Raw genomic sequence first — 10,675 nt, 5'->3', positions numbered from 1 at the left:
ATACCTTGATTGATCCACCTCAAGCACTTAAATCTTGGAATTGGAGTTGTGAGTGTGAGTGAATCCACCTTTCTCACAATACTCTAAGCCTTTGTCGAGAGTTATTGGGGAGTGATTTGAGGGGGTTTGGGACATCAAGGTTGAGTTCATCTTCTTAAATTCTACTTTCTTTTATTACTAACCTCTAGGACTAGTTCCTAGTGTTTGTTTGATTTGTAGGTACTTACTCTATGCCTCCTCGCACCCGGTCCAACAAAATGGCGGGGACAAGTGCGGAGGGGGAGGAAACAAGCATGACTCACCCTATACCCAATGGGGACCTTGTGAGCATGATGGCCCGTATGATGAAGGAATTCAAACAAGAGATGATGATCCAAATGGATGTGCGAGCAAAAGACTCCATTGCTCGATCAAAAGAATCCGAAGCCCGCATGCTTGCCGCCCAAAACACATTATTTGAGGAGTTCAACACCTTGAAGGGAGGCCGCACATCTAGGACTCCTACTTCTAGGGGTAACCATCTACCTAATGTTTCCCCGGAGGAGATGATGGAAGAAGTGGTGTATGAGGGATGGCAACGGGGGAATGATAGAAATAGAGTCAATCACATGGAGAATGATCGGTTTGGGGGAAGAAATGGTGCCCGTGGCCGTTTTAAAGGTGACTATGAATCAAGGTACCATGGAGATGGGCTTGATAGAGGATATAGTGGGAAAAGAGCTCCCAAGTCTCATGGAGAGTGGTATTCTAGGAGGGTGAGAGATCAAGTTAGCCATAAGGGGTTTGAGAGGCCAATTGAAGAAGAAGTCTCATATAGAGCTCGATTGAGGCCTACCTACCCACATGGTGGTGTTGACACAAACCAAAGAGGTAACTCATCAAGTAATTTGACTACATCCTCTTCTTTCCATATCTCACATAAGTCTCTTGATGTATATGGAAATATCTCCTCTTCGATGAGCTTAATCCAAATTAGTAGAGAAAAAGAACGAGAGAGAGAGAAAAGGCTTGAGATTGAATGTGAGTCTAAAAAGCCAAGAGAGCGTGACAAAAGACAAGAGTGTGAGGTGCAAAAGTCAAGAGAGAGTGGTGGGGGTGAGAGAAAAGAAAAATATCAAATGAGAGAAAAACCACAAGCACAAGTGAGTAAAGGGTGCTTGTTAGATTCTAAGGTCAACCTTGGGTGGGCACCAAATGATCCTTTGCCTCTTGCCCTTGGTGAGGAAACTAAACCCTTACCCACTAACACTTCTTCTATGTCTTTTTGTGTTCATGAATTTGTAGGAAATTTAATTGAAGGCATGGAAGTGAGGCATCATGTTGTACATGGCTTGGAAACTACTCACCCGGAGAAGGAACAAGAGGAACGAGGGCAAGTGGATGAACTCCTTGCCCAAGGTTCAAGTGCACTATCCTTATCTCCTTGTGATGTTTCATTGAATGAGATTATATTAGAGAAGCCCCTTTGTGTTGATAAATTTGTTATTGATGTCTTGTGTAAAAAGTGGTCTCATGAGCTTGAAACTTTGAATGCTAAATCTACCTTTGCACCATATATTGATCCTTTCTTGGTAAAATCAAGCATTGAGAGACATGACATTTCTCTTGTGGCTTCTACCTTGAATGTTGGAGTGACTTCCTTGTATGCTAAGATGCCTAAGCTTTCATTTGTTGGTAATTTTGAGCTTCATGTGTATGTGGGTGAGGATAGTAAGACCAAGAAGAGTAACGTGGATAATGACTTTAGAACTTGGTGTTTGCTATGTCTTCATTGCAAAGTGGTTAAACCCTTCAATGGGATTGGAGTGTTCTATGGTCGTTTTGTGAAGGATTTTTCCACTCATATGTCTCTTGTTGATGGTGTTGTGATTAATGACATAAAATTGCATCGTTCTCATGTTTGTGGTATTATTTTAAAATTGTTGGAGCATTTGTGTGGGGGTAATTTGGAAACATTTCTCTTGATACTTGATGTTGCTTCTCATAAGTTCCCCATGCATGATGTTGTTCTTACTCTACATGTTGTGCATGAAGGTATATGGATGCATTGCTCATATATTTTTGATCATTTCTTGAAATTGTTGGGACAATTGAGTGAGATCCCTTGTAATAAACTTGGTTTGTTGGTTGAGACACTTTCTTGCAAACTTAATGTGAATTATCATAAACCTCCTCTATATCCTGACCTAGAGTTTGTCAATTTATGGAAGAGAACTTCTTATTTGAGCAAGAATGGTGTGTTAATGATTGAAAATGATTGTTCGTTGCATGAGCGTGGGAATAAGATTTTTGTGCTTAGGCCTCTCTTGATAACTTTCCATTTTGCACCATATGAGGACCCTTTCTTGTATATGCCTTGTCTTGATGAGAATGCCAAATCTTTTGTGAAGATGTTGAAAGACATGGGTATAGATAATGTGGAAATGTTTGAGGCAAAAAGAGTCAAATTGTGTGAAGCTTGTGTCTGGCATAATACTTGTTTTCATTGCATGACAATCAAGCCGTTTAGTGGGGTTGGTATCTTTTATTGTCATTTTGTCAAAGACTATGCATCACATGGTTTTGTTTGGGACTTCAATGTAAAAGATTGCCTGGGTATTTGTTTCAACATAGCTTATGTATTAGTTTTGAGCTTGTTAGAGTGTGTCCACCGTCGTGGTATGGTGATTTCTATTAGAGTCGTTAGTGGTCTTAATCTCTATCATCCTACATGGATATTTGATTTGATCTCGTGCTATTTTATAGGTGTACGGAACCCGGATTTGAGGGCAAATCCTTTCCAAGAAGGGGAGGATGATATGACCACGGGTGCTCGACGTCAAGGGTCCTCCCTTCGGCGTGAACCATGGGTTGATTGGGGCCCAAGGATGAAAGAGAAGAAATTCCAAGGATCCAATAAAGCTAGAGGGCCTCCCGAGGATGCGAGGAATAGAGAAGGCTCGGATTTGAGGACAAATCCTTTCCAAGAAGGGGAGGATGATACGATCATGGAGGCCGTGCGTCAAGGATTTCAGCTACAGCTGGATTCAACCGAAATCCGTCCTATCGAGATGATATCCGAAAGCTATGAAACTGCCACCATTGTCTTCATCTTGGAAACAGCTTCGCGTGGGTATCTTGCACATCCCAATCGGAGTCCGAATGAGGGAGTTATGGCGGTTTTACGGAAGTCGCGCAGAGAAGGCCGGGAGCTTCGGGAAAAACGCCCGGCCGGGCATTTTTTACTGTGCAAAACGCCCGGGGACAGGGAAAACGCCCGGGCCGGGCATTTTGGCATGTGAAAAACGCCCGACCGGGCGATTATGCCGATTTTTTAGATTTTGTGGGCCAACTTTCTATTTTTGGACCCATAGTATAAATACCTCTTGATGTCATTTCTTTTCTTTAGGTTTTTGCTGAATTATATGCTTGAGAGCTTTGTTTCCTCTTGGAGAGGGTTTCTATCCAATTCCTAGATTTAGGTTGCTTGAATCCATCAATTGCTAGTTCAAGCATGGGATTTCCATCAATTGCTAGTTCAAGCATGGATCAAGTAGAGGTATGCTTTGAGGTTTGTGGTTCCCTTGAAGATTTAGCCATGGATGCATGTTAGTATGTTGTAAGTGTCTTAGCTTGCCTCATCAATGACTATGTATCACAATTTCCACTCTATCCAATGTTACTTCTTGTTTTGATCATCTTAGTTTCCTAAATTCTTGTTGGGTTGCCATTATTGATACAATAGAAAATCTACTTCACAAAAATATTAGATCAATCACCTACAAATTGGGTAAATCCTTGGGAAATGGATCACAAAATACATGGATCCATATCAACTTTGGAGTGATATCTTCAAACGGATAATTTTACTACTTTGGATAATTCATGTGGGAATGAGACATCCCAAGAATTGGCATTCATCAGAGCAAGACTTGAAAAATTAGAAGCTCCAGGCAAAGAGGGGAATGTCATCAAAGATGTCAAATATGTCCACAATGGGGGTGATCCCAACAGGCTTTATAATAATAATAATTATCGCCCTAATCAGGGGGGTGGTAATTTTAATAATTATAATGGAAATTACCCACATCCACATGTATCTCATGCTAATAATCATAATTTTGTCCAATCTCATGCAGGGTTCAATCTAGGGAAAGAGAAAGGAGTGGAGCCACCTACCAAGGAAGACAAATATGAGGCTGGCATCCAAAAGATCTTGGAGCTAATGTTAGAGGATAGAAAGAACAACTGTGTCCATCATTAAGTTACAAATGGATCAATTCCAAAAGAAGGTAGTGGAGGATAAAGGCAAGGTGAAGAACTACGGTTGTTCGAATTTTATGCAGCAATAACACTACAACTTTCTTCTTCAAAATCGGCGCATATAAGAGTTTTGACGGTGTGGGTTTGAGTTTGATAATTAAGAAAAACTAATCTCCTGGATAAATAAAAGAACGTGAATGATGGGAGGTGCATAACTGACGTTTTTTTTGCTCTCCCATTCTTACCTTTTTTATTTTTTATTAATTAATTTCATTTTATGTGGCTTCCACATCAACCGTTAGATAATGCCTAATCAAGGGTGTAATTTGTTTTCCTTTTTAACTGTTTTATGCACATTTATATACTTATTGACTCGTGTACAATAAGTTTGAACATATTGGAATCATAATATTTACATATATAAAAGGCGAGTTTTGGGCAGTTTTTGAATATTTGTGAATTTTGAGCATAAATTTAAATATTTGTAAATACAGGGTGTGATATTAAATATTTAAATAGCCGCTAATAAAATATGGAATAACGGCTGAAATATAAATGACTCCAATATTTATATACTTATTTGACTCGTGTACAATAAGTTTGAACATATTGGAATCATAATATTTACATATATAAAAGGCGAGTTTTGGGCAGTTTTTGAATATTTGTGAATTTTGAGTATAAATTTAAATATTTGTAAATACAGGGTGTGATATTAAATATTTAAATAGCCGCTAATAAAATATGGAATAACGGCTGAAATATAAATGACTCCAATATTGAAACCGTTACATTCATATGAATTGAAATGGTTACATTCAAATGAACAAACTAATCAATTACTGTACAATATTATTATATTGATAGAACATACGAAATTATAAATTTGATTACACTGTTGGTCAATAAACATTAATATGACGGTCAAATGATTAATTCAAAAAATTAACCACTAATCAATTACAATATCATAATCAATTGCATAAAAGTAACGGTCATCCTCTCTTATTTGTTCATCTACACTATAAATATGTAGTATGCGCAAGATTATAATCACTTCTTCATTGTCTTATTTTATTTGTTGAAAGCATGGAATTCATCTTCCTTGATAATCTACAACCTAGCAATACTTCGTCACTCATTCGAGTACGATGTCGTGTGTCTATGAATTCATCAAACGTGGAGACAAAACCAATGTAATATCCTTAGAATGTATTTTCCATGACAGGATGGTATGAGTGTCACTTCTTACCTTATTACGGTTTGTCTTGCGGAAAGAGGTTTTTTCTCGAACAAACTTATAGTTCGGTTTATTTTATAATTTTCATTGTAATTTCCATTTCATTTATTGTTGTTTTTTTCTTTGATTACAATAGTTAGAGTACCGCGTGTATATGGTTCGAGAATTTTATCCTAATATTTTTTACAATTCTTAGAGATGGAAGAATTGTAACATCCTTAACTCGAAACATGTATAATATTTATCTTCTTCTTAACACAATTTATTACATTTGTATATTTATATTGTCACTGACGCTATAATTATATTAAGTGGTGTCACAAAAAATAATATTTTACTAATAATATTATTGTTGAAATTAGGATTTGACACTTAATTAGTCTAGGATACAACTGATTTTATATTAAAATCTAATTATCTTATCTATAGGTGATCATGCTGAGTAAGATAGTATATTATACTATTAAGAACTATATTTTTACAAAAAGAAATTTTGCAGTATTTAAAATTGTAAAGTAGTATAAAAAATAGTAGATCGAGTATATATGTTTCATGTTCCAACAAACCACGTTTAAAAGTGCAATAAATAAAGATAAACGTTATAAACGTTCAAAAGAGTTATCATTATTCATTAATATAATAGTGTTAATTCAACCAATTAATGTAATGTTTTTTTGTGTAGTTTATCATTTGAATTTTTTTATGGTCATAATTTTGACCTTTTCAATATATATTATGAGTTATCAATTTATTATTTAGTTAAAAGTGTGATTTACATTATTTTTAGTATAGAAATAGGAAGGATTGTTTTTCAAAAGTGTCAACAATTGATATAGTCTCTTCATCGTTGTCCAAATAATTGTGTTTGTTTTACTCCATTTCAAATATGTTTAATTTTATGTGTTTATGTATAAAATGAATTGAAGAGCATATATTTATTGAATTGTTATTATATAGTAGTACAGTATATATTTTTTTTATTTTTAAATATTATTTAGTTATATTATTTCTTATTTTAAATAATCAATTAAGAATTTAAAACCGTGTATGACAGAAAAAATATTCCGTCGTGCATCGCACGTGGGTTAAAACTAGTTAATAATAATAATACAGTTATCGATGTAATTATATTGGGAATTAACAATTAGTACTAATCCAATTTTATTAATTCAAGGATAATTAATAAAAATTCTTCCTCTCTCCCATCCAGTCTCTCCTCTTATACCGACACTAAGCTCGTTTCTTCTTATCTTTTTCTTCGATTTTTACCTCACAATATAATAAATTAATCATGTCAATCTATACCAGCATTGCAACAAACAGAACAAGAATATATCACTGATTGCAGAAAGAAACACATAAAATTAAATCATGAAAATATTTAACTATAACTATAATCACTCAATGCTAGTAGTTCAAGTGTGGAAAACGGGAAAAAAACATCAAACAATTAGATCTCTATTTCAGTCTCAATCACTTCAAATCGATTACGGAGTCAATCAAGAATCTAATTCGCACACCACGAAAAATCGAGCTGTGTGCAAATGCAAAAGTGCGTATTAACTATACCTTTTTTCAATACAATTTGCTCAATTATTCCGTAGTATCTGGAGAACAAATGTTGGAAGATGTTGATGAAGTTACTTAAGTCGGTTATATTTGACATAAATGGAAAGACACTTTTTTATTTTGTTATACACAATTCATAAAAAAAATAGGCTTAAAATGAGAGTAATAAAATTAGTAAATAAATTGGTGTATTAAGAATGATTATTATTTGTGATATTATTATAAATGGAAATGAACTAATTTCTATATTCATACAAAAATGGATCCACTCAATCAGTGGCATTGTCATGTCCACCCCTTCATTTGCCCCGACGTCGCCCCAAAGATTTCAAAAAATAGTCCGCCAAAACCAAGCTAGTACTGTACTCCCTCCGTCCCGCTTTAGCAGTCCCATTAACTTTTTTGCACTCGTTTTGTAAAAATGATAATAAATAGTTAAAGTGGAGAAATAATAAAATAAAAAAAAGAATAATGTAGATAAGACTCTTCTCTATATTATTCTCTTTTTTAATTTATTATTTATCCACTTTAATTATTTATTATCATTTTTACAAAATGAGTGCAGAAAAGTCAATGGGACTGCTAAAGTGGGACGGAGGGAGTAATATATATTCTGCTCCCTCCATTTACGAACCTAACTTTGTGGCTTGTGGAGTACTGATGTCTAACTTTGTGGCTTGTGCTAAATCTTAATACTAGTAAAATTTCAAGAATTATCCTAAACAAATGTCAAATAAGAAAGCTAAAACTTGAATTAGGAGAACAAAATAGAGCAATAAATCGAAAAATAATACAAAATACTATGAAGTACATAAAATATTCTTATTAAATGGAGTACTTAATTATTACAAAAATACTCCCTCCATCAAGCGATAGAAGTCTCGTTTTTCCGTTTTGGAACGTCCGGGAATAGGAGTCCCGGTTCTACTTACAATATTTGGACAATCTAATTACCCTACTCATTCACTTAAATTTCAAAAATGCCATCCAAAAACCCCCCAAATTGATTCCCTAATTTCCATTCTCTCTCTCTCATTCTCCCATTCTCTCTCGGAAAACCTAATCCTCCACCACGCTGCCTCCACCGCGCCGCTGCCATCGCCATCGCCTCCACCACGCTGCCTCTACCAAGCCGCCGTACCACGCCGCCTCCACGTCTCCTCATCGCCCACCGCCTCCTCCACCCCATATCGAACCATAATCGGTCATCTCCTTCTCTCTGGAATACAGTCCAAAAATTGTCCCTTATCTCTCTCTCTCGGCGAACCCTAATCCCCTTCCTCTTCTTAAAATTAATTGTTGTGTTAAGTGTAATTAGGTTTTTTCGACTGGTTCTGTGCCTGATTTGGACAAAGATCCAAAACATTGTTGTATTGGAGTATTAATTTCAAAAGAAATTGTTCTTGAAAAATCTGTTCTTGTTGCCTCTCTGCGGTTTTTGATCTTTGATTTAAGTTTGGTGCTAGATTTGATTCATTAATCTCATCTTTTGAAATCGATTCAGATTGGGTTTGATTTAAAGTGTGGTTTTTGCTGCGTGTATTGCCTTGAGCTGGTTTGGTTTGGTTTGGCTCCGTTCTTGGTGTTTAAATCTTCGTATTGTGACTGCAATTAGTGAATTTTGTTTACTTTGATTGTGGGATAATTTGGAATAAAAACAGTGATAAAAAAAACTAAAATCAAAAAATTATTGCACCATAAAAGATGAATTTATAAATTAAATATTTTAAGTGGACCCAAAATTCCACTGTCACATCCTATTTGTTACACACTCCAAAATTTTCTTAAAACTCGTGCCATTTAGAAATGGGACTGCTAGACGGAGTAGAAACTCCTAACTTATAAACGTCTACTAATACTTAATGTCGAATATTGTGATAACAAAGTTTGGGGTATTCCATCTAGAGTGAAACAATCCTCATCGCATTGAGTGAAACAAAGTTTGGGGTATAAATAATTATACTAGGTAACATATAATAGGCGCAGTGTTTAAGAACAACATGTGTCCCAATATCTTCAGTGTTTTTGGAGTAGATTAATAGATTCGATCCACAACTAAACAACAAGTCACTATTTTCCAAAACTTTGATTGGTCTAAGAAAGAAACACATTTCTTGGGCATGCCCAAGAAACTTGGCCCTTGCCCTCAAAACTTGGCCACCACAATGGTGGCCCTCCGGGCCACCATTTTTTTTTCTATTTCAACAATTAAAATTGTTTTTATACATTTTTGGTATATTTTAATATTCCTAGAATAAAAATTATATGCATATAATAAGTAAAAAATGCATAATTAAAAAAAATGCATACTTTAAAAATTACTAAAAACATTTGAAACCAGATTGTCGTAGTATTATAGATAGGGTAAAATTATACAACGACAATGTTTTAAATACAAAAAAAAATGACGCACACCGCCCGACTACTCGGTGTCGTCTGAACAACTGATACGACAACGCTCGTACGTCGGCTTCGGTGCGGCCGCTCTCAGCAAGGCGGAGTTGGGTCTCGTATATGCCACTGAACCTCTTCAACGCTTTAGTAATCCTTCCGAACTTCTTCCGGACCTGGCTAGCCGTACGCTCGACGCTCCCATCTGGTTTGAATTCGTTGTACACATCGAGAACGCGATTCCAAAAGCAAACGTCGGTCTGATCCGTACCGACTATAGAATCGGTCGTGACCGCATACCAGGCTCTGGCTACAGCAATGGATTCTTCATTGCTATAGTAGGTCGACCGCCGGCTTCCACCGCCACCGCCACCGCCACCGCCGCCTCGCCGACCACTTCGGCCGCCACCTCCTCCGGTGCTCTGCTCTCCACGGCGGCCGGCGGTTCGACCACCGCCGCCGCTTCGCCCCCCACCATTTCCGCCATTTCGCCCACCTCCGCCGCCGTTTCGCCCCCCAACGCCTTGATTTCGCCCGCGACCGCCTTGAGTACCGGACACCGGAGTATCTGGTGGTGTTCCCATCAACTGTTCCCACGTGAATCTATCAGATTCAGATAGAGGGGATTGGGTGTATTGGAATTGGGAGGATTGGAATTGCTGAGAAGGGTTGTTTATCGCGTCCATATTGGGCCGGTAGTCGCCGAACCCCGATTGGGGACGACCCACGTTCCTCTGCGGCTGAGAGGAGGACTGACCCCGGAGTTGGGGTGTCTGTTGCCACGGCGGCGGCGATTGTGGACTCCACAGGTTCGTTGGAGGGGAGGTCGGACTCGATCTCCACGGTTGGGAAGACGAAAAGGCGGCAAATCCCGATTCTCCATAGCCGGGAGAATCATCTCCACCTTGCATTTTGTAGACTTTGAAAATGGTAGAAATTTTTAGGGTTTAGAATGGAGGAAGATAAAAAAAATGGAATGAATATAGTATTTATAAATATAATTTTCGAATTTTTTTTAAAATAAAAAATAAAAAAAAATGGAAATTCGGTGGGCAGGCCGCGGCTCTCGGCCCTTGCAAGTGGCGGGCCGAGCCGCCTGCCCAAGAGCCTCGGCCTGGCCGAGCGCTCGGCTCTCTCTCGTCCACCCCCCCGAGCCGCGGGCTGCCCTCGCCTCAGTAGTGGGGGGCCGCGGGCTGCCCAAGCCCGGGCCGAGAGCCGCGGCTCCCCCACTGT

This window comes from Salvia hispanica, chromosome 3, assembly GCF_023119035.1.
Source record: "Salvia hispanica cultivar TCC Black 2014 chromosome 3, UniMelb_Shisp_WGS_1.0, whole genome shotgun sequence".
Classification (NCBI taxonomy): Eukaryota; Viridiplantae; Streptophyta; class Magnoliopsida; order Lamiales; family Lamiaceae; genus Salvia; species Salvia hispanica.
Note: the sequence above shows the minus strand (reverse complement) of the source record.